At 32.1% G+C, this 24,530-nt stretch overlaps 1 protein-coding gene and 1 long non-coding RNA gene across 10 annotated transcripts in view; both read left to right on the top strand.

The window, feature by feature from the left end:
- The window catches only part of ARID1B (AT-rich interaction domain 1B), a 523,204-nt gene that overhangs the window by 257,212 nt on the left and 241,462 nt on the right, over nt 1–24,530 (top strand). The window lies entirely within an intron of this gene.
- LOC141565824 (uncharacterized) overlaps nt 1–24,530 on the top strand; it is a 44,129-nt gene extending 19,599 nt beyond the window's left edge. The window contains exon 2 of the long non-coding RNA XR_012489155.1: nt 1–24,530. This exon is cut by the window's left edge and continues 8,457 nt beyond it. This is a non-coding gene — a long non-coding RNA (uncharacterized LOC141565824).

The raw sequence follows: 24,530 nt of genomic DNA, 5'->3' as shown, positions 1-24,530 counted from the left end.
TCTATTTTTTAATATTAAAACTTGTGCACTTATTTTTTGTTTAATTGTATTTCCTTCAAATAGGGACTTTCCTGATGGTAGATTAAAAAACATCTGCATTTCCCAGTGTTCAAAGTTTCTAGATTTTAACTTGTAGCTGTGAACATGGGAGATTTCATCTTTAGTATTGATTTGAATTGGCATAGTCACTATTGAGGTCTTTATTATTATTTTTCTTTTTTTGAAATACTAAAAAGTAAAACAAATATAGTAACAGCAAGAAAGATTTTGACCTTTTGAAATGATAGGTTTCATCCAGTGATAATAATGATAAATGATAAATTCATCCAATTTTTAAATATTGCATGAGGTTTTTATTCTGTAAGAATCTGGGCAAGAAATATTGGTTATCTTCTCTTACTCTTGAAGATACATGTTTATATGTCTTTCACTGATAGCACTGTTTACATGGAAATGTAAGGGGTACTTCTAGAGTCTTTTTCTTTCTTTTTTTCCCATATTACTTAACGAGCTTTCCAGAAGTTGAGGTGTAAGATCTTAGGTTTTTATTTCAATTTACCTTTCATAAGGCTCTTATTCTCATTATCTCTTTTTGAAATAAATATTTTGTAAGTTATTTCTCTTCAAAAGGAATAGGTTAGTATCAAGGGCTGCACTTCAGATGAGATGTCCTGTTCTGATACTTAATAGTTCTGTAACTCTGGGCAAGGCATTTAATCCCATTAAGACCCAGTTTGCTCATTTATAATATACAAGTAATATTACTCAGATGAGTTGCTTCAGAGTTTTTGTGGGAGTCAAAAGAGATAAAGAATAAGAAAGCTTTTTAAAAAACTTATAGTGCTATAGAAATATCAGCTATATTATTGTTGGGATTGATTTCTTCAGATTATATTAATACTGTTGCATGTTCTTGGCCTGTGAACACTTCAAAGAAGAGCAGTTGATTGCTAAGGGTCAATATGAGTTCATTGAGAGCATATTTTGCTATTTTTTAGCTTTATTTTTTTTTTTGGATTGTATTATTTGAATCATAAGTTTGGAGAATATTGTGGACTCAGCGCATCTCAATTTCCACAAGGTTTTTATATGCTCGTACTTATGCACTGTATGGAATGAGGTAAACCAGGTGATAATATTCTTGGATTTGGTTTGAAAGAATATTAAGTAAGAGGTGAAAGTAGATTTTTTTATAGAGGTTCACAGTTTCCCCCTTAGTCCTATACTATTGGTATTTTTATCACTGACTTGGATAAAACATAGACATTATAAAATCTATCAATTGTGCTGAACTGATAGGTAAAGTTAATGTACTGGGTGACAGAATTGAGATTTCACAAGATATCAGAAGAAAGCCAAAGCTAATAAGTTGCAATTCAATGGAGTTAAATGTCAAGTTCTTTACTTAGTTCAAAAATATCAACTACACAGATGGAGTGGCAAAAAAGCAGGTCATATGAACGTAGGGGTTCTAGTATTCTATAAGCCCAATATCAGCTGCCTTATGATGCAGAAATCCAGCCTTTTTAACCTGTGTTCATAGAAATACTTGGTATCCCCAAAATTTTACTGCAGTTTTCAGGTCTCATGGTTTAAAACTGCAGTACCCTATGACTTGGGTAATTACCCTTTTCAGTTCCTCTGAGGGATCTGATGATCTCAGTTGACAAAATCATTTGTAGAGTATTATTTTTGGTCTGAGGAGGAAATTATCCTGCTAAGTATTTAAGGGACATAGGAAAATCATTTAAAGGATTGAGAATTAGAGGGAAGGGGAAAGATGTAAGGCAGGATGAGTACATAACAGTTGCAATGTAAAACATCACCCTTTGCCATGTGTTGTAGAATAAAAACCATTACTTTCAAACTCAAGCATGAGGCAAAAACCTTGCCTAAAAACCTTTTTTTCCCCCTATGAACCTCAGTTTACAAATTTGTTAAAAGAAGAGGTTTGACTAGACTCTGAGGGCCCCTGGGCTCTGACAGTTGATCTTTCATCTAATCTCCCTTAAAACTTAGTTTCTTCCTCACTTTTCACTCACTATTACCTCTTCTGTTGGAGAAGGGAGAGTGGTGCTATATTGATTTAAATCTTTTGTTTTGTTTTTATTACACTCTAGGATATGTCTTACCAATATAATGATTTTAAAATTAAATAAATGATGGGTGTATTTTAAATCCTATAAACTAAAAAAAAGTTCACATTGAAAATTTCTTCAATTTCATGTTCAATATATTTTTTTAATAAATATTCTCCATTTAGTCCCAATAAGAGTAGCAGTGATGCCCCAATAAAACAGTGTCTTGAAATACTTTCTTCTGCTCCTTCATTATGAGCTTGGGGGCACCTTTTATTTTCACATTTGGGCACTTGTGATTGATCACTGTGCTGATCAGAATTTCAAAGTCTTTCAGAGTGAACACACAGTGCCAAACCTGGAGTCATTTGAAATCTGGTCTCAGACACTTCATATATATGTGAGCCTGGGTAAGCCACTTAAGTCCTGTCTGCTGAAGTTTCTTTATAAAATGAGAATAACAGCACCAATTTATCAGTAATTGGTGGATAAAATTATATAATGCTTAAAAAACTCTTCTCAAACTCCAAAGCACCATAAACCACAGAGCACTCTAAAGCAACATGAAGTACAAGCCATTGTTAGTATTTTGTTTGTTATATTATGTAATTTTTTCCCAGCCTTTCTCCCTTTGCTTTGTATTGGTTCATACAAGTAAGTTTTCTCTGAAAATTTGTTTCACTATTTTTTATTGTCCATTGATATTCCATACTTTTATATACCACAATTTGTTTAGTTATTCCCTAGTAGGAAGATATTACTCTGGGTTTTGGCTACCTCAGACAGAGCACCAGCCACCATTTCCTAACCATGCTATATATGTCATCCTCACCTTTGGTTTCTAGTGCTTAACCATAATGTTTGGCACATAGTAGGCAGGTATTTTTAATTCTCAACTCATTACAGAATTTGACAGTTGTACCTCTCTCATTATCATATAACATTTGTAAATGTTTGCCAATTTATTTTATTCTGTGTTTAATTAATACCATTGTATTTGTAGATTTAGTATATATTCCTTTAATGTGGATTACAGTTTATATTTTATTTTAGCTAATGAGTCATTGTCCAAAATTGTATGTTTTTTGATTATTCATAGTTCATAGTAAAGGTATTCTTTAAAACATGAGACTAAAAATTAGTTGATGATTTCACATGGAAATCAATCTTTGTCACATGGCAGAAAGAAGTATAACAGAGGAAAATGTGTGCATTTTCTACTTTTCTTTTAATATATTTTAACAAAATTTTGGTAAAGATTATCTTGAAGCTGTACTTCATATTAAGAAGCAGTCTCAATTTCTAATGTTTATAAATGTAAAATAAAAGCTTAGCTTCATCAAAATGACCTTATGCTCTTAAATGTTTTAAGTCATTAAAAAAGTTCAACTAAAGTAATTCTTTCTTATATGATATTTTTGTTCTGTGTTAACAAGGATAATTTAATAAAACACCCTAATTTTAAAAAATTATTAAAATGGGATAAAGTAGTATAATAGTTGTCTTAATTGATCAATAAAGAAAATAACTTTAGCATTGGCAGAAGTCAACATAAACTGAATCACTGATCATTTACTATAAAAAATTATTCACAACTCTGAAGTCTAAAATCGATAAAATTTAATTTCCTTCCCAAAAAGCAATATGAGCACAAGTTCTATTTAGTTACATATAGAGACCTTTGAGGGATTCTTCAAATTCTGTTAAGTTTTGTTTTCCCTTTGTGATTTAGATTTATTTGTGAAGCAGCCTTCACATGCAAATGTTCAGCTGGTTGACAGCCTATTCTAATTCTTACTAAGTTTTGCACATTTATGGCAAAGGAAAAGAATTATGGAAAAGTATACATTTTCAGGCATATCTTTTATGCTATATTCTAAAAGCTGTTCATCTCACTATGATAAAAAAATATTCTTACTCAACTAAAATTTACTTTCTCCATCATAACCTTGCCATTTGGTAAAAATTAACTTTATTCATTTGCTGATTTGTGCCATGATATGTTTATTACCTTACAAAAGAGTTGGTTTTTGCAGGGGATAATTTGAATTAAACGATAACAACAAAATAAGGGAAAACAAATTTTGCTCTACAAAACAGAAGATATTTCTGAACATTTAATTCTTACTATAAAGCATTGTTCTGATAGAGATGAAGAGATAGGAGAGAGCTAAAATGAGAGACAGACACAGTAAGAGAGAGAGAAAAGATTGGGATGGATGGGATGGTGGGAGGGGGAGATATTGAGAAAGATTTGTGTGTTCTCCTTAGAGTGTATTCTATGTCTGCCTCCCTGTCAGAGAAGCCCAAAGAACAGAAGGCTAGCACCAGGCCCTTGCTTACTGTAGCAGGAGGCTTTCAGAATGGGCTCCCATCTGTTAGGTCTGTGTACTGATAAAGCTTGCAACAGCTGGCTTGGCTCTCATTTAATCCATTCATTCCATCTACAGATCAGAAGGTGGCCTGTTTCTGCTCAGAGGCCATTGGACCTTGGAGACTTGCCTTAGCCCTATAGCGTTCCCATTAGTCTTACAAGCAAGTATAATGATATGGCAGAAGGGTTAGGAACCTGAGTAAAGGGGTAGAGTGAGATGACAGTTGTAAGAAAGTATTGTGTGGAACACCAGTAAAGCATCTTCTTTTCTACTTTTGTTTTGGAAAAAATCTGTTTTTAACATGAGACTTTAGCAATGATTAAGACAGTATTATTTTATTGGTTTAAAAAAAAAAAACAAATAACTTGTCTCAATTCAAATGCCTTTTGTATCAAAAAGATTGTGTAAGTCACAGGGGCATTAAAAATGTAAGGAGATCTAGTCAACAGGGAATTTTATTTCTCAGACAAAGCTTCTAAGAAAATGTTATTCCATTTCAGGTCCTTAGCAAAAATACTAAATTGCACACAATGTAGAAAGATTAAATCTAACATGTAAGCAATTATTTCTTTGAAAATGTTTTGCATGAAGGTCATCTGTTTGTAAAGTTAGTATGCTAAAACTAAAGTAGCATATAATCTTAACTATATGTTGGTAGATAGAATTTGATTTTATTTCTTAATTAGACTTGTCTCTTTATTGGTTAAAAAACATTTTCTAAAGTATTCCTTTGAATATCAGTACTGAATTTGTAGTTTGCAGTCTTTGGAATAACAGTATATAGAGTAATGAAGCTATTTAGAAAGAACTGCCTTAAATTGACTAAAATTGATATGTACAAGTTGAATTAACAAAGATATAGCATGCTGCTCTTTCAGCCTTTCCACTGATTGGTGATATCAATTTTTATACATATAAACTGTCAAAAGAGGAAAGATTTTAATATTTGGATTGATTATAGATCCCAGAAAGAGAACTATGTTGAAAGTTGTGTGTTATCGTACAATTTTAAAATTACCCTACTTCCAAATAGTCTCATTTTTTATTTCTAAATTTAAAATAGTCACTGATCTTGATGTTTGTAAGGCTGATAGAAGTCCTGAAAGTTAATGATTGGTAATATGTATACCACCTCAAATATTACCTTAACATCTTACTATAATTAATGAACATCAATATATTTAAGTCAGCAAGTCAATATTTTTGATCATCTACTATAAGCTTGCATGGAAGTAGAAATGAAACCATACATGCTAGTGGATTTTATATTTAAAGCTTTGGGATTCAGTTGTATTCAAAATTTTGTATGAGCATTTAAAAAGTAATAAACATGATAATAGTGATTGTCTTCCATCTGTCACTTGTTTTGAAAGGATAATTTATAGAAAATGTGTATATACAAAAACTAAATTATTTCCACGTTGTGTGAATATACAGTAGACCAGAATGACAGCTGAAAACTGTTTTTAGTCCCAAATTACTTTGAGACATCTAAAAAGTAATTTTTAGTTAAACTTTGCTAGCTCTCTTTCTTGTGCTGACTTGGCAAGTTAGTGCTTTAAATTTGTGCACTTCAGGGATGTACTAGAGGCAATTGAATATGAAGAACTTGTTTAAATAATGATACTATCCTAATAAGAAAAGCTTCATCTGCATATAAGTAACTATAAGGGCAAATATAGGCATCCATATTGCTTTGTAATAAAAGCTTGTCAGAACATGTTACCTTTTTTCTTTTAATCCTTTGGCCTCCTTTGTAAGTGGTGACCTTACCCAGGCATTGTTTTACTGGACTTGGTTTTTGTGCCTTTCTGACTGTATATCCTCTGGATATAACTTTATTCTGTTCCTCTATTCACGCATAAATTGCTAGGATTGGGAGCCTTGTCTCTTCTAACATCCTCATTCCATCCCATCCCCACTCTTGTCTCTGGAATAAAATTCACACTATTCTTTTTGACTTTTCAGTCCCTCCTGTCTAACTACAACCTGTATTATCCATTGGCCTTTCCCCTTTTTGGAATATATTGCTTCCTCCTTATCTCAACCTCTTTGGATTTCCAAGCTCCCCCATGTACCACTGCCTTCTGTAGGGCAGCTCTCCTAAACCCCACTCACCTCCTAGTGACCTGCATAGAACCTCTTTTTTTATTTTTTCTTAATTTGTGTTTGTTTAGGGATAGGATATTGTTTCTTTGTTTCCCCATAGTACCCTTTTGTACCTTCTTTTCTTTGTACAGTATCTGGCATAATTTTCCCTTTTGGGTGGAAACCTGTCATTTCATCATTGTAGAAAATTTTAAGTGAGTATCTAAGTAAGTCCAAAGCAGGTATACTCTGATGTTTTAGAGAAGTTACCCTGAGCACTAAGATGTTAAATTACTTGTCTATGGATGTAAATGGTCTAAGACTTGAACCCCAAAATGCATGTGTCTCCTCCCCCAAGGATGCACCATCCACTTAGGCAGCATCTGCCCAGGACGTAGTAAGTACTTAATACATGTTTATTGGCTCTTTAGGTAAACAGCCAGGAAGGAGAGAGGATGAAATATGAGAATCATTTGTTCCTTATGGTACAGATTGAGCAGTGACAGGAAGGCAATTTTTGAAACAGCCATTTGGAATTATTTTTTGGCCAGTGATTGGCTTGGGTAAGTAACAGAGTTGTTGAAAACCCTTCAGATTCAGAGCAGCAACCTGCTTGCAGAGATTAAGGCTTTACTCACCAGAAACATATGGTAATCAGTCATTTTGATAAGAGATCCTTAGTCAAAGTTAGTGTAATATTGCCAAGGGTTGCCATTTGAGTGGGATAGAAAGGGATATCTCTTACTATGTGGAAAGGTATCTCCTTCCCATGAGAAATGAACAAGAATAGTTTAAAACCCCACAGTTTTCTAGTGTAAATAATTTCAAGGCCAGATCTTTTTCCCTTCCTAAGCAAATTTGCAAGAATCAATGGGATAATAACTCCTTTGACCCTGTAACAAATTCAGGCACAGTCGAGACAAAGGAAATACCCACAGTCCAGTAAGGGACCTTGTTTTCCTTAGTTCTATACCAGATCCTGAGAAATTACATCTTTATTTCAAGAATCTAGCTGCTGGCTTCTAGGTCAATATGAATGTGGATCAAGTTTCCTTTAGTAATGATGAAATTGGATTAGAGTCTGGTGTACCAATTTTGTTTTAATCAGTCAGTCTTGCAAGCTCATGTATCTTCAGAGTTTTGTGGGACCATAGCAGTATATATTGTTTTTTAATACATTTTGTCCGGCTGTAAAATCAACAAACTTTGCAAGCTAATGGAAATCTGGTAGTCTTTTATTTTGTCTTATTAATATCTCCTACTTGGACAGATTTTTGATGCACTGACATTTATTGAATTTTAAATTGTTTTCTTATGTCTGTAAGAATTGTTGTCACACCTATGTGTAATTAGTCCACAGATTATCACCATAATTTTATGCAAACGTGTTGCCTTTTCTTAATTGTCTTTTTTTGTCAATGATTTGAATAAAGAATAAAACAATAACTATTTAGGTGACTTTAATAAATATAGTCTACTGTTTTGTCTAATAACTATAGACAAGCTTAGCTAAAATTAATAAGACTGGAATTCAAATTTAGTTCTGTAACACTGGATGAATCACTTAACTTTCATTTGCCTCAGCTTCCTCATTTATAAAATGAAGATAATAATAGCAGTTACCAATCTTGAGTTGTCACAAAAATCAAATGAGATAATATTTGTAAAGCACCTGGTTCATAAGCACTATATAAATAAATACTATTAGTAATATTTAGAGATATTTTATCTTCAGATTCATTCATTTTTTTTAATTGTGTAGCCAATACTGACAATATATAATGTTTTAAATGTTAGACATAGATAATCTTAAAAATAAATTATTATTGATTAATATAGCAAAATGTTCTGATAGAATTGATTTTTGCCACAACTGATATAAGGGAAATTCTTTAGAATTTGAAACTTCTAGGAAATTATTTATGGAATTGATTCAGTTCTTAAATAGTAAAGTATGATAATTACAGAAGAAATAATATAATGTAGTCTTGGAAAAAATACTGGGGTTCCAAAAAGGGCTTATTTTTATTGTTGGGTCTATTTTGTCCTGTGTTTATTTGCAAATTATTTCTTCCAACTTTCAACTTCATTCCCTATAGCTGAGATGTCAGGTAATGACGAAATATTACTTATTTCATTCTCCTCATAGTTAAATAGCTGGTTCTTCTGATACTGAACAGGTAAATACTGAGTGATTTGTGGATATTTTTGTTTGAAAACCTAATTTTTTTTTTATGTTCGAGATTAAATTTATCTCCAAATATTTTCTTATGGTTTTTCATATTTATATCCAAATACGTGAATATTTAAATCATAACTTACTCTTTCGAATATCTTTTGTTCTAGTATATAGATTTAAGAATGCATGATGATAATGAAATTTTAGATTTTTCATGTCAATCTTGTGAGGCAACTAGACAATAGTAATGAAGTTTATTTTAGTTTCCAAAGTATCACATTTTATATCATTTGAATTATGTAACTATTGAATGAATGAAATCTGGTAAGTAGCTTTACAAATTGTGTAGATTAGTAAATATTTGTTTGAATTCTTGTAATATAAGAGGCATTTAATTGATCATGAAGAAGTAGATAAAAATAAACTAACCTATTCTTAATTTCTTGGATTTTCCATTTTTAAAATTCTCCTAGATTCAAATTTTTCACTTTCTAAAACTAATGAATAAAGCTTAACATTATGAAATCAATTATAAACTGATCAGAAAATGCTTGTTAGTCTTGTTTCAAACTCTGAAGTGATCATAATTAAAACACTATAGGTAATCTTGATTTCTATAGCTTAGGTAATAAACATTAAATTAGACATGCTCTAGGAAGAACAAATAAAGTAATGAAGGGATGTAAAGTTCTACCTATAAATGCAGGTTTTAAAAGAATTTGGTCTAGAAATATGTAATCTGAGAATAGAGAATAAACTGGAATTCTCAATCTTTTTTATTTTTATTTTTTGTATGATTGACCCCTTGGGTTGGGAGGGTGATCACTACTCAGAAAGTTTTCAGATGCATAAAATAAAATACAGAGGATTATAATGGAAACCAATAGTGAAATTAAAATACTTTTTTTTTTTTTAAATTTACCCAATTTCTTAGATATCTAAAATCTATTCATGAAAGGGTTAAGAACACCTATTCTTGGATAATATGATCTATGTGAAAATGAGAAGTTTTAATGAAATTTCAATATTGAATCCTAGAAGTTGGGACTCTCCATTAAACTTGATAGTGATTTTGAATAAAATAATAGAGAATTCAGTCAAATTTAACAAGCATTTAATAACTAATCACTACATGTTAGGTACTGCTAGTTTATGGAAAACAATAGAAACAAAAGCTCACTGACCCTCAAGGAGCTTATATTTTCTTTAGGGTAAGGTAAAGGGAAATTCTTAACATCTCAAGAATATCAGCCTGAGCCTTTTCTTGTCTGGATTTTCAACTAGGAAGAAAAAGAAAAAGAAAATTTGTCCTTTCTTAGAAGTTGCATTCATCCAGATTATAAAGTTGTTCCTTTCACATTAAAAATATTTTTTTGAAGCAGAATTGAAATTTGAGCTTTTATGCTTGCATCTTTTTGTATTTGTTCAATAGTAGGGTAAATGTCATCACTGGAAAGTAGTAAATAAAATATATACTTCCTTTGGACCCATGTTTAATGACAAAAGAACAATTGAAGCTTTACGTATTCATCCAAGAGAAGAAAAAAGGAAGAGTTCACTTTCCAAGATTAGACGTAAATATTCTTGAAAGGTTACTTTGGTGTTCTTTGCTAAGGAAATAATATTAGGGAACAAAGACTGTCAAAAGCCATTAAGTATACTAACATTTTATGAAGGGAGCAAGAAAGTAGTATGCAATTCTTCAGTTATTATTTCAGCCTTCTAGATAGTGAACTTACTATGTTTTGAAACAAGTTCTGATCCCTAGAAAGAGTACAAGTTGGTGCTTCTATCTGTGCCTAGGGTTGTAATAATTTCTGGTGAAAAAGCTTAGTAAGATTTTCATGTCAATGGAGTGACTGTCCCAGTCAACATCCTTTGAAGAATTTTAATAGTCATTTAGTAATTTAATTTGTGTATTGTGAATCAGAAAACTAGGTGTTAGTCTTTAGCTACATTGCTTCTCATCACTTCTGTTTCCTCTTGGCCTTTATCAGACCATCTCCTATGACTGTTCCACATCCCAAATCTAGAATTCTCAAGTTTTCTTCATTGACTTATCCATCTGTTGCTACCCATATCTGGTCTCACTTCCTTACCTTTGTCTTCACCTTATGGTCAACCAGTTTAACTGCCCTTAAAATCCCTTGTTACCTTAACTTCTTCTACATTATGTCTTATCCCACCATGAACCTTTTCCATTTATATTCAGTTTTGGACATCTCCACAGAATCTGTACTATGCTATTTCTCTCTACATTCTGGTAAATCCATCATCTCTCATAAGTTTAATATAACCAGTCAACAGATAAATATCCCTACTATGTACCTGGCCCTGTTACAGACACAGGGGATACAAATACAGAGAAGGAAACAATCCATATTTGCATTGAAGTTACATTCTAATGTCGGGGTCAGGGAGGGGGTGTGTACACACATGCATGCTTGGCACAAATATAAAGTTAATAAATACAGATAAATTCTTTTGAAAGTTTTTAGGGAGGGAAAGCACTAGTAGTTTGAGTGGATCAAGAAAGACTTCATGGAGACATTAGTGCCTTAGCTACATCATTAGGTAAGAGAGGAACTTTTAAGAGGCATAGAGGAGAAGGGAGTGTATTCCATAATTGGAATAAGGACATAGCAGAGGTGAAGAAATCCTGTGGTAGGACTGAAGGCCAATAATTGTCTCTGCTTTGACATAGATTGATTTCCAACTATGTATCTCTGATTAGATTTCTTTTATTTGGTACCATATTGCCAACTACCTATTGGATATCAGATTGGATCTATGAGTAGAATGCTGGACTTTATTATATTTTTCTCCAATCCTATCCTTCCTTCAGAATTCCCCATTTTGGAGTACTACTTAAGGATTAGTCATTTAGGATTTCATCCTTGACATCTTTCTTGATTCTTTCTGGTTTTTAAGTTCTTACAATTAAACAGGTCCTCCAAGTCTTGATCCTATATCCACAATATCTTTTGAACCTCTCCTTTTCACTGCATTCACATCTCTACTCGAGGTCACTGTCACCAGAACTCTTGTAAAAATCTGCTGCCTCTGGGCTTTCATCTCTCCCAGATGTCCATTAGATATTCCCAAAACATAGAGACAACGATGTCATCTGCTAACTCATAAAATCTTCACTGACTCCCTGTTGCCTCTAGGATAAAATATAAACTGAGTAGTCTGACATTTGAAGTCTTCTATAATCTGTTTTCTACTAATGTGCCTCTTTGATCTGACTTTGTATTATTTCTATTTCTGTCAGTCAAACTCTCTTAACTATTCCTCAAACAAAATATTTCATTTCCATCTTTCATACCTTTATTTGCATGGGTCATCACTAGTACCTTTATATATTCCTCTTTTATCTTTCTTTTTGAAAACATTCCTCATTTTCCCCACTTTATATAAAAAAGTCTTTTGTTTTCCCTTGCCCCAGTTGTGAATGTCTTTTTCTTCTTGAAATTACTTTGCATTTTGTTTATTTGTAGTAATGTTGTAGTTCCCAGGCAAAATAACCCTATTGATGTTAGAGATTTTTGTTAACATTTTGTTAACATTTTTTATTCTACAGCAACTTGTATGATATTACCATTAGATATTTAATGGATATTCTTTTGAATTAAAGCCATCATCAGTTAAAAGAGTATTATTTTTATCTTCCTATGATAGTGGAAAGAGTTAGCTAAAATAATGAATATAATATGGGAAATGGAGTTGAGAAGACCTGATTTCAACTTCAACCTTCTGATAGCTATGTAAAATCAAGGATATCTTTTAACATCATATCTCAGGCAGCTCCTTATGCTTTAAAGACTTCATATTTGTTTTGTCTACTTGGCTTAGAGGGAGGGATTTCCCATATGGGAAATAAATTGACAAAATCAGATTAAGACCTCCCAGGTCAATTATATCCCTCATTTGACATATGATGAAATTGGAGTCCAAGGTAATTGCATGACTTCTACAGTATCCAACAGTTTATAAATATCTTTGGCAAGATTTGTACATAGGTGCTTTGACTTAAAAGGCAATGCTTTTTCCATTGTTAACCAAGCTACCACCTTCCTTCTGGTATAATGGAGACTATGAAGTTAGAAGGATATATTGAGTATCACAAATTGTAGCTAGAGGACACTTTATAAATATGGCATAAATAATAACAAAAAATGTTTTGTGATACTTGATAAAATACATGGAAATCATGTGCTGGGATTCATCCCCTAAGATGGTTCTAACCGATCAGTAGAGCATTTCTTCTGAGTTGTTTTTCCAAATAAATGAAAGAAAAGAGAATGAAAGATCTCTGCCGACTTTTTCTCATTCTCTTCCCATCACCCATACCTCTTATCTGAGATTGTTAGCTGATTCCAGAAATAGTCTGTAGCAAAACTAATTAGAGTTTCAAATCCATGAATTTACTGTTCTTTATTTGCTTTGTGAATCTACCAAATATTCAAAGTAGTTTTTGCTTTTGTGAAAGGTATATTTTTAAAATAAACTTTCCCTTTTTAAAAATTTTGCTATTTTACCTGAGTGTTACATGTATCTCCCTCAGGGAAAGATACCTTTTTAGGAGATTAGTTTTATGGATTGAATATGAGAACAAGTTCATTCATGTGCCTGAATTCTCAGTTTGCCCAGAACGTGTGCACACTAGTTATAGAAATGGTTTAAATGATTTGAAACGTGTATTTGAAAACTCAAGCAGTAATCTCAATGCATTTGGATAATATATATATATATTTGGAGTGACAAAATAAGGAGAAATGGGAGGTATCTATTTGTATTCCTGTGCTTATGAACACTTGAAATGCTAGCTGTGAGAATAGTTAAATGAAGCTTGCTCTGCAAGTCCTTTTCTGACTCATTATTATTTCACCCATAAGTATTATTATTTCATCATAGATAATAGGGTAAAAGCTAGATTGAAAATGATAAAATTGAGGATAGAGGTAGAACAGTTTGCTCTTCTCTCTCAGTCCAAGTTCCCTTTAAAAGGAAATAAATTAAATGTTAGTGGCATTTTACAAACTTCTGGGAAGTAGTATTGCTACTTGCTTGAATCTTCAGGATTATATCCTTCACTTTAAGTCTAAAGAGTAACTTTATTTTTTTTCCTAGTTATACATGTGCATTAATTTTTTAAAATACACATTTCTTTATGAATCATGTTGGGAGAGAAAAATCAGAACAAAAGGGGAAAACCACAAGAGGAAAAAAAAAAAAAACCAGAAGAAAACAAAAGTGAACATAGTGTTTGTTGATTCAGTCTCCCTATTTCTCCATATTCAGTATCCATAGTTCTCTCTCTCTGAATGCAGATGGTGTTTTCTGACAAAAGTTTATTGGAATTTTCTTAGATTCTTGACCTGCTGAGATAAATCAAGTCTTTTATAGTTGATCATTGCACTGTCTTGTCATTGCTATGTATGATGTATTCCTAGTTCTGTTTGTTTTACTGAACATCAATTCATGTAAATCTTTCCATTCCTTTCTAAAAATCAGCTTGTTCATCATTTTTTATAGAACAATGATATTCTACTACTTTCATATACCATAATTATTCAGCCATTTCCCAATTGAGGGGCATCAACTCATTTTCCAGTTCTTTGCTTCTACAAAAAGGGCTGCTACAAACATTTTTGTACATGTGAGTCTTTTTCTGTCCTTTATGATTTCCTTGGAATACAGACCCAGTAGTAGCACTATTGGGTCAAAGGGTATGCACAGTTTGATAGCCCTTTGGGTATAGTTTCAAATTGCTCTCCAGAATGGCTGAATCATTTCACAACTCCACTAACAATGCATTAGTGTCCCAGTTCTCCCACATCCCTTCCCAACATCTATCATCTTTTCTTGTCAGCTTAGCTAATTTGAGCTAATTGAGATGGTACGAGGTGTTAACTTTAATATATACATGTTTGCAGGTGTATAATTTATTTTGGATTTTCAATAATTATTTCCATAAGCGGAATTTTACAGGTTAGTGCTGATGTGGATTTGCCACGTAAAAATAAAATTACTTTTATAACTAGGAAGAGGAATAGGGACTGTATCTGAGATTTTATCTATGTAGGGGGCTCTTCCCAGAGAAAGGAAAATTTATTTACTAATTTGGTCTGCATGTTCTGGTAAGAAATGCTTAAAGAACTGAAAGGGTAAGTTACTTAGCCATTGTCACATAGCCAGTATTTTTCTTATCTTCTCTTCCTACTTCTGAGGCCAGCTTTTTATCCAATATTCCACACTACCTCTTTGTCATTGTATTGTTTCTTTCATAGCCAATTAGAACAAATGGTTCTAAAATGTCAAAGTAAGAAGGATGTTGATATGGGCATATTAATAAATGCAAAATTTCTAAGGCCAGGTTGAATCCTAGTGCCATACTAGCTGTCATTATAGCAAGCAGCATGCTTTATTTTGGAAAATGCTTTCTTATGAGGTAAGGCAGCGAAGAATTATTATCATTTTTTTTTTCCAGTTGAGGAAACTGAGGTCAAGCAAAAAGAATACCTTACTTCAAGGTCACACATCTTGATTATACAGGATCATAGCCAGGCTCTGAACTCAAGACTTAACTGAGCGAATAGTGCTTCTCACCTAAGGCAATATTATCTCACAATATGAACTAATATTTGACAAGTATTTCTTAAGACTTTTGAGTGTAATATAAATGGCAATGGCAGTTGTTACTATTAACTGTTTTCCCACAATCACATAACTAGTATGCAGAAAAATTGATATTTAAATTCACCTTTTCTGACTTCAAGCCCAGTACTCTTTTCACTACATCATAGTGCTCATAAAACTCATCCCTCGTTTTTGACATGAAGGCTTATATTTAATGTCTTTCATTCAAAAACTGTTGGAAAGGAGATTCTTTGAAACTCTTAAAGTTTCACACACATTTTTGCAGTATTTCATTTTTAATAGGATTTCAGCAGGAAAAATCTTAATAGAATTAGCATTTTCCTAGAGTTTTCATTTCTTTTTCTCTGTTTTTTGTTTAACTTGTTTATAAGATTCATGGTAGTTGTTGATAGACAATATTCAGTGTGGAATATTACACTTTTAATTCTGGTAACATTAAGCCAAACTCACTATTGCTTCTGTAGGTTACCTCATCTCTTGCTATTGTTGTTGTCATCCTTGTTGGCCCTGATTGTCCTTCTTTAAGACATCTATGACATCAGGAAGGTGATGCCATAACATACAAATGAATTAGATTTGAGTGAGGGAGGGCTATGCAAAGTCTACAGTCTCACTTTCTCCTAAGGAATCATAATCCTTTGTAATAGAACTTAAAAGAGTAGGTGTGTGGAAATGTAAAGTACTGTAGTTTCTTTTTTAAATTATTGGAAATTGTTTAAAATTTCAAAATATGAACTGATTCATTTTAGTAATCTAATAGATCATTAGTATTTCATATTGACTTGGATGGAAAGTAAATTTAAAGAAGCAAAGATTTATATCTTTATGTAAATGATAGATAGCTGCTAAGTTAAGTAATGATCTGGCTTTATGTTCAATGTTTCCTTTTATCATCAATCCAGGCTTTTTCCCAGAGTCAAATCTATTGATTAGCATTAGTCTACTTCCCAGGATGCCTGCTTTTCATTGAAATGTCACAAGCTTGGGATACTATACATATGCCAAGAAAGAGCCTGAACTCTGTCTAATGCTGCCTTGTAAATTATATGTTTGCTGAGTGTTTAGCAAGTGTAATAGCTTTGCAACCCCTAAAATGTTGAATGAGATCATCTTGTGCCTCCTGTGAACAAATATTGGAAAGAAAGGGGTAAATGATGGGGTCAAATCTAACATTTTGCTTTAGCTTCATGGATTGTAATCTTATTTACACAATGAAAACTAAGTAAGAGTGAAAGAAAAATTTAACTTTATCTTTACTATAAGCTCTTTAAAATTTGTTTTTATTTCAATGGTATGTTATTTTTTAAATTACAAGATGGATTTTCAACATTCATTTTTGTAAGATATTTGAGATCCAGATTTTTTCCTACCTTCCTCTATTATGTCCCACCTCCCCAAGACAGTATGCAAACTGATATATTTATCATAAGTAAAAATTAATAAAGTAATGCCTGTCAGTTTTAACCTAGAATTTTAAAAAATAAATTTGGGAGGGAGAATTTCACTTTCTTCTCTTCTGGGTGATTTTTTATATGGTACTTATGGTGGTCCAGGTGCAAGCTTTTAAATACATATGGTCAGTTGTAAAGCACAAGCTTTTGTGTTATTCAGCTTGGTAATTATGTTAATTGCATTGATGGATGCTAGTAAGAATCTAATTGAAACACTCAGACTAGGAGGGAAAAATCAAATGGACAAACAGATACTACTTTTTTCTCCCTAGTTATTTCATATTTTCAGAGTGTTATAGTAGTAATAGTAGCCCTGGTGGAAAACAAAAAAAGTTTACCAAACAGACAATTTCAAGATTATAACAGAGTGGTCTGTATCTTGTTCTTTTATCTTCTTGTTTTGCCTTTTCTTTGGATCATAAAGAACATTGATAATAATGGAAAATGTTACACTTTATTAGAAATATTAACATAAAGATGGGGGAGATGAGGGGAGTCTGTTCTAGAGGTGACCTTGTTAGGATGAAGAAAAATTACTTTTCCCCTTTTAACTCTGCTGCTGAAAATGTTTTTCTGCATTTTACTCAGCTCACACTAGACATTGCACCTATAAATATTCCTAAAGAAACATAGAAAATTTAATGTTTGAAGGGTGCTTCAAATAAACTGTTGTTTATATTTAACTATTTCCTGACCTCTCCTTTACTTTTATTAACATATGCTTTTCTTCATGTTTTTAAATTTTTCATAAATATTAAATCTTTAACTTGAAATTTTCTATAATTGGGGATATCTTTTTTTGTTGCTCTTTTAGAGAAAAGTGAATTTGGCAAAAACTTTTAAGTCATTAAATTCCATTGAAAATTTATCAATGCTACAATTGAATGTTATTATCATACATTGCAAGATAGCCACGTTAAAAATCTATATCATAGATGAAGTATTGCTAATAAATTTTTAGATTTGCTAATATTTCAAACATTTAAATTTCTTTTTTCATTGTAAGAAAAACTTGAAAATATGTTTAACATTGTTTTTCTTTTTTCCTGGGGCTAGGGTTAAGTGACTTGTCCAGGGTCACACAGCTAGGAAGTGTTAAGTGTCTGAGACCAGATTTGAACTCGGGTCCTCCTGAATTCAGGGCTGGTGCTCTATCCACTGCGCCACCTAGCTGCCACCTAGCTGACCCCTTTAACATTGTTTTTAACCATCTTTAGGTTCCTCTTGGGTTTCATCATCATCCTTTTAAGCTAACCACTACAAATTAAGGGTTCTCCAACATTTTTTTTTTTTTTTGGTACTGAATCCTCTCAATACTTATTTAAGTAAAATGTTCAAAACAAAACAAAACAAACGAACAAAAAACACTTAATGAAGCTAATAACAGAATTAAAAGTTTAATACTGATTTCCATACTGAATATTAAGTCTGTCAGCAACTACCATGAATCTTATATAAATAACTTAAACAAAAAGAACAGAGAAAAAGAAATAACACTAGGAAAGGAGATAGCAAAGAATTGGATCAATATAGCATATCTATTCTTGTAGTAGCCTTGGTTCTACATGGCTTCCTATAGGAACACTCACTACCACTACCCCCTCAAATGCTAAAATCTGGGAGATGGGAAGGGTGAATTTTTTTTAAGTGCTTAAAGTAACATTGTTATCTACTCTTGAAGAAAAATTGTAATATTAAACAGTAACACTATCTTTTTGAAATAATATAGTTTAATTCAACAAGCTTCTGTTAAGTCCCTACTATGTTCTTCTTTCACTGTTCTAGACATTGGTGATACAAAGGTACGAGTGGAATGATCCCTGCTTTTTGGAACTTACTTTCCATTAGGGGGAAACAACAATACATATAAGTTAGAACATAAAGTTCTCATTCAAATGAATGAAAACCTGAACTAGAATGATTAACAATAGAAATGTCTAGCCATAAACTAGAGAAATCCCTGGTGAGGGCATACAGAATTATGAAAGAGATTTGAGACCATATCACATGAAGATGAGCAGAAGTAACTGGACTGGAAAAAAATGACCAACTGGACAGATAAGAGCCATCAATATTTGAAATATAGTGAGATGCAAGAGAGAACTTGACTTATTATCACTTGACCTTGGGTGTCAGAACCAGGAGCAATGAATATAACGTAAAAGGAGGTATATTTAGACTCTATGACAAGAAAGAATTCCCAACAGTTAAAGCTGGCCAAAAGTGAAATATATAGAGAAGTGAATTGTTAGTCCTTCTTAAATGTATTTAGACTGAGGCTAGATGACCACTTGTTAAATATTTATGTTCAAAATAGCCTTTTATTTTGGTAGTTGGATTCAATGGTCTCCGAGATACTGTGAATAGAAAAGGTTGACAGGTATATGGATTTTGGGCATTGAACCAATTAGACTTGGCAACCAATGAGATCTGAAGGAGAAACGAGTTGATGGCTACTCTTAGATTTTCATGCTAGTAAAAATGATATTGCCTTTAACAGATATAGGGAAGCCAAATAAGCAGGAATTTTTTTTTTTTATATCCATTGAAAAATAATTTCATAACTAGACCAATAAATTAAGTAAGAATAGTGCCTTTTGTTATTGTTGTTGTCAACATCATGGACTTTGTTATTATAACTGATCCTAATTAAACTGTTGAAATGTCTAGTAGTTGAAAGGATAAAGTTATTGGTTTTCACATTTTTTTCTTTTACCTTAAAAAACTGGAGTAATCATCTGTTATAGTAAAGTAGAAATTAATTTAAATAATTATTTAAAAGAACACATTGTAAAAACATGGTTTCTAGATTGTGAAAATTTATAATTTACAATTAGAAAATTTGCTTCAACCAACAAGGAAGAATGTTCTGATATGGTATTATTAATTTTTGTTCATAATTTATTTGACTGAAATAAATTATGCTTGCTAATCAATTATTTCAAAATACTGTTTTGGATACTAGATGCCATGATTTTTTTCAGATTAATTTTTGCAATCAGATTACTATAAGACCATAGAACTTTCAAATAGTCTTATACATCCTTTATTTCCCTCAGATACTTTACTATCCAGTGATTTAGAAAATATAGAAAGATTTATTAATTTAAGATGTGTTCATATATGCTGGATGTATTCTCACATATAAGGGCAGGTGAGTGGCACAGTGAATAGAGTATTATACCTCAAGTCAAAACCTGAGTTCAGAAATTTCCTAGTTCTGACACTTGGCCCAGATCACTTACCCTCTGCCACTGGAGAATAAAATACAAACCAGTCTAGTTATCTTTGCCAAGGAAACCAAGGTTATGGAGAGACTGACACAATTCAAACAATTGAACAACAACAAAATTCTTGCATATTAAAGAAAAGTTAGAAAATTTGAGAGTAATATAAAGTTCCAAGAGAAAATTGTTGGAAGACTGCTTGAAGTTGAGAAAAGTTGGGAGAGGAATATGAAATGTGTTCTTGAAAATAATTCAGAAATTTTTTCACAATTTGAGGGTTTTTTCCCTAAAGGTAATTTAGGCTTTTAATTAATGTCAGCTGAAGTGATTAATGAACAAACATTTATATTTTCAAAAACTCAAATCTTGCATGATCAAACTGAGTGTGGATTTGCCCTAGTTTCATCAAAGTTTGTAAATTCAAAGTAACTATATTATTTGTTTTGTGTTTATTCCAGCAATGGTGATGGGTTATGTCCACTGTCAAACTGTCCTGTATCTTTATCACTTATACATTTGTTGAACAAATCCAGGCTTTACAGGGAATGGCAGAAAGCTGATCCAAGTCTTAGGCTATTGAAATTAGACAGAAAAAATTACTTTGTGTGCCAAAGAAACCTTTGGTTGTGGTCATATTATCACATTGTATTCAATGGATTCTGATACTCACAGGCAGGTTTAATGACTGAATTACCTAGTTCTAGTATAGCAAGCATAGTGTAATTGAAGAAACAAATAGAAACTCTGATGGCTGTTAGGATCTTGTACAAGTGGTATATAAAACATGAATTGAGATAAATTTAGAAAAATAACTGTTGTAATCTTTGCCTGCCACTTTTTTCTTGATTTTCTTTGTATATTTTTATGCATATACTCTATGCATAATATCTCTAGAAGCAATCTTCCTATATAGACTTTGTAGATAGATTCTTGTATTGTGTGAAATTATTTATTCTCTTTAAAATGTTAACTTTTTCCATGACTTAATCACCATGAGAATTTTATTTTAAAAGTCTTGTAGAACTTGCATAAATTTAGCACTTGTTTGAATTGGTTTGATCAAAGCCTCTTAAAAATATAAAATGCCAAGTATTATTGTAGTACCTTGCAGATATGGTTTTGGGGTGATAGGGTGTTTTGTTTTGTTTTTCTCTCTAGAATTAACAAAAAACTTACCTAGAGAAAAAATTTAATACTTTAAAGTAAAATTTCAGAACCTTTTCTTTCCATATGGGATCATGAATATAAGTTGGAAAAACAGAAGAAATTGCTGAAATTCCATAAATGCTAACTTTTTTTTAAGCACCAAATTAAATTTTATGTTAGAATTTTAGGGCACAGAATTATGCAAGTCCTAAGGAAATTTTTTAATTTGATTAACTGTCGATGGGCTATTAGGTAGTTCTGTAGTACAGTTTCATATTATTTCTTACTAAAATTGCCATCTTTTATTTCACTTTAGGCTATTACTGTCTGGGACCTCTGATAAGAACAGAATTTAGGTAGAGGCTTCCAGAAAGTTGGGTGGGTTATCCATTTAGGTTCTCTTTATAGCTGATCCAAATACATTTTTTTTTCCTCTAAATATCTATCGGATTGTTCTCATTTACAAATGTTGGTATACACACCTCTTTTCAGTTTGCTACTAGTATAGTTGTTCTGTGCATATGAAAACATTACTTATCAGCATATTGTTTGATAGATCTGTCATAGTGAGGTATGGTTTTGCCTAACCTTCCAGTGTATCTGTCTGTCTCCCCTTCCAGCTCTTGTTTCTCCAGAATCCAAATTTGAGTTTAAAAGTACTGGTAAATTTCATTGTGACTTCCTATTTATATTTAAAGACTACTCAGGCTGAAGAGCATTATTTCTAGATGAAAAGCCTCATTTATTTTAATTTTCTCAACATCTTAGCAGCATTAAAGAAGTAGAGAAAGTAAATTGGGCATTATTATTGTGAAAGTATCACCACTATTCCTGAAATGGTCCTGTATCACAAAGTGCTAAAGAGCATTGTTGAATTTTCATAAAGCATCCATGGATTATTTAAGTCACATTGTAAACTGATGTATAGTGAGGAGGTTAATGATAGTACTGAGTTGTTGCTTTTATTATTATTATTTAATTGTTAACACATTTTTTTTAAACTTGTTTTTTTTCCCCCTATTCTGTAGGTTTTGATTCTTCTCTCCCTAACTAGACTGCTGCTCCTGTTAAGCTCCCCAAACTAGCAATATTCATTTATTCTGGATTTCACTTATGTTTTTATGGTCCTGTAGTTGGAGAAGATATGAGATTAAATTGAATAATGTATTTATCTTGGGACATAGACAATTGTCTTACCCCCACCCCTCCCAAAGAATATCTTATTTCTGCATTCTTGTCTTTTTCCTCAGCCATTAATTACTGTGTTGATTTATAAAGTTATAGTTTTAGATTGTTTTGTTAGCACATTTTAAAATTTTTGTTTTCCATATTTATTTCTAGATGAATTATTTAATGCACAGTCTATATTGGATCAACACCTTATTATTATTTAAATTTACTTTGGGAGGTTGCCATTTAACAATATAGAATACCCATGCTTGATTTATAATTATAGAATTTTAGAATTTGGATTTAGCATATCAATTTGAAAGTTACTGTAAGACTGTGATGTTTGGCCTCCCTTTTGTTAAGAATCAAGAGTGAATAGAGATGTCCTGGTTGTAGTTACAGATTGAATTAATAGCATTTGTCATTTAAAGTTCTCATTTTATTAAAAAAAAAAAAAAAAAGAAAGAAAGAAAAAAAGAAACAAAGGCATGAGAAGTTAAGGGCCTTATCTTAAATCAGACAATTTAGTGAGGATAATAATGAATATTAATAGATTGGCCCATGGGGGAAAAAAAATCTTTTCCAACTTAAGTCATCCAAGAGACCAGAAATACTGGAAGCCTTTGTGATTATAGGATTATAAAACAAAGTTTTTAAACAGTAATCTAGTCCAGGATATTAATCACTTCTTATGCTTATCTTGTACATTGGATCTAAACAAACTTCATATTAAATACCTACTGATCTCACAATCTGTGATGACCAGTCCCATTTTTAACAGTTCTGGTTATTAGAAAATCAGCCTTTTGTAGAAACCTTAATTTGTCTTCTTATAATTTTAATCTTCTGTTCTTAGTTATACCCTTCTGAAAAAGAATCTTATCGTAGAAAGAATCAAATGAATCACAAATATTATATTTATCCTAAAAACATTCAAAACATGGACTTGAGACTACTTGCTTAGTTAGTACAATAAGAAAGACCAAGTGAGAAAATTAGTCATGAAGCCTTTCAATTTAGACCACATCTTCATATCACATTGTTCCAGTACTACAGCTTCTCCTTGTTTGATCTCAATTCCTTCTGTCTGTCTGGTATAACCTCTCAAACATGACCCATATTAATCCTATTATTCTCTTTTGTTTATCTGTTTTCTACCTTCTACAACTTCATCCTTTATTGCTGACCCCATGTTAGTTCCCTGTATTCATTTTGCCTCATTCCCCCCATAACACTTTCTCTCTCTCTTGCCCCCATAATTATTTCCAGACTTGACTGTCTGATTCTATAAGCATCATCAACAATAAAAACACTAGACATTTATTTGTATTTACTCTATGACAGTAAATCTGCTAAGAGTTAGAGATTCTCTATGCCTCCCCCCTAAAAAACACCAAAGCCATTCTTCTAGCCTTCAAGGAAGAATTTACTTTCTAAAGGGAAAGGCAATCTTCAAACAACTTTATGTATAGTGTAAATTGAAGGTTTTGGGGGATGTTCTGTCATAGTCCTAGTTAGGTTCAGACTCAAGGAATTTACTCAAGGAATTTAGGTTAGAACTTGTCCCCCTCCTCTTTTAGTCCATTCCTATGATTGTAGTGGCCTGGAGGCATTAATAAATGACTTGCTCAAGACATGTGTCTTATGGCTTCCCTAAATCTAGAAATTTCTTAAGTCCTATTAAGTGCTTTATTTTCCTCAGAAAAGGAAGGTAAGAGCTGACTATAGAGGAGCTCCCTTTCCAGCTGTTTCTTATTTGGTATTCTGTCCCTCACACAGTTATTTGGAAGAAAGTAATTTGTAAAATATAAAAAGTGTAAGCTGCTTGTGAATAAATAGTAAGAGAAACTCTGAATGCCAGCTCTAATATTTATTCTGGAGAAGTCAAATTGCCTTAAGATAGGACAAGATCCTTCTTTCCAATCATCCCAATTGCCTTCCATGTCAAAACCAAGAATTAGACTAGGCTTCTAGCCTTAAAAGAATCTTTGTTCTTATATCCCCAATATGGAGCACAGTGCCTTTCACTTAGTATATGCTTAAATGATTTCTTATTGGATTGGATTTTAGTGGAGCAATTACTGCCAAGCACTAGGGATACAAAAAAAGGCAGCTCTCCCCCACCAAAAACAAACAAACAAAAACCCAACAAA

Source organism: Sminthopsis crassicaudata, chromosome 4 (assembly GCF_048593235.1).
Source record: "Sminthopsis crassicaudata isolate SCR6 chromosome 4, ASM4859323v1, whole genome shotgun sequence".
Lineage (NCBI taxonomy): Eukaryota > Metazoa > Chordata > Mammalia > Dasyuromorphia > Dasyuridae > Sminthopsis > Sminthopsis crassicaudata.
The sequence above is the reverse complement of the archived record's forward strand: the minus strand, read 5'-3'. Positions and strand labels throughout refer to the sequence as shown.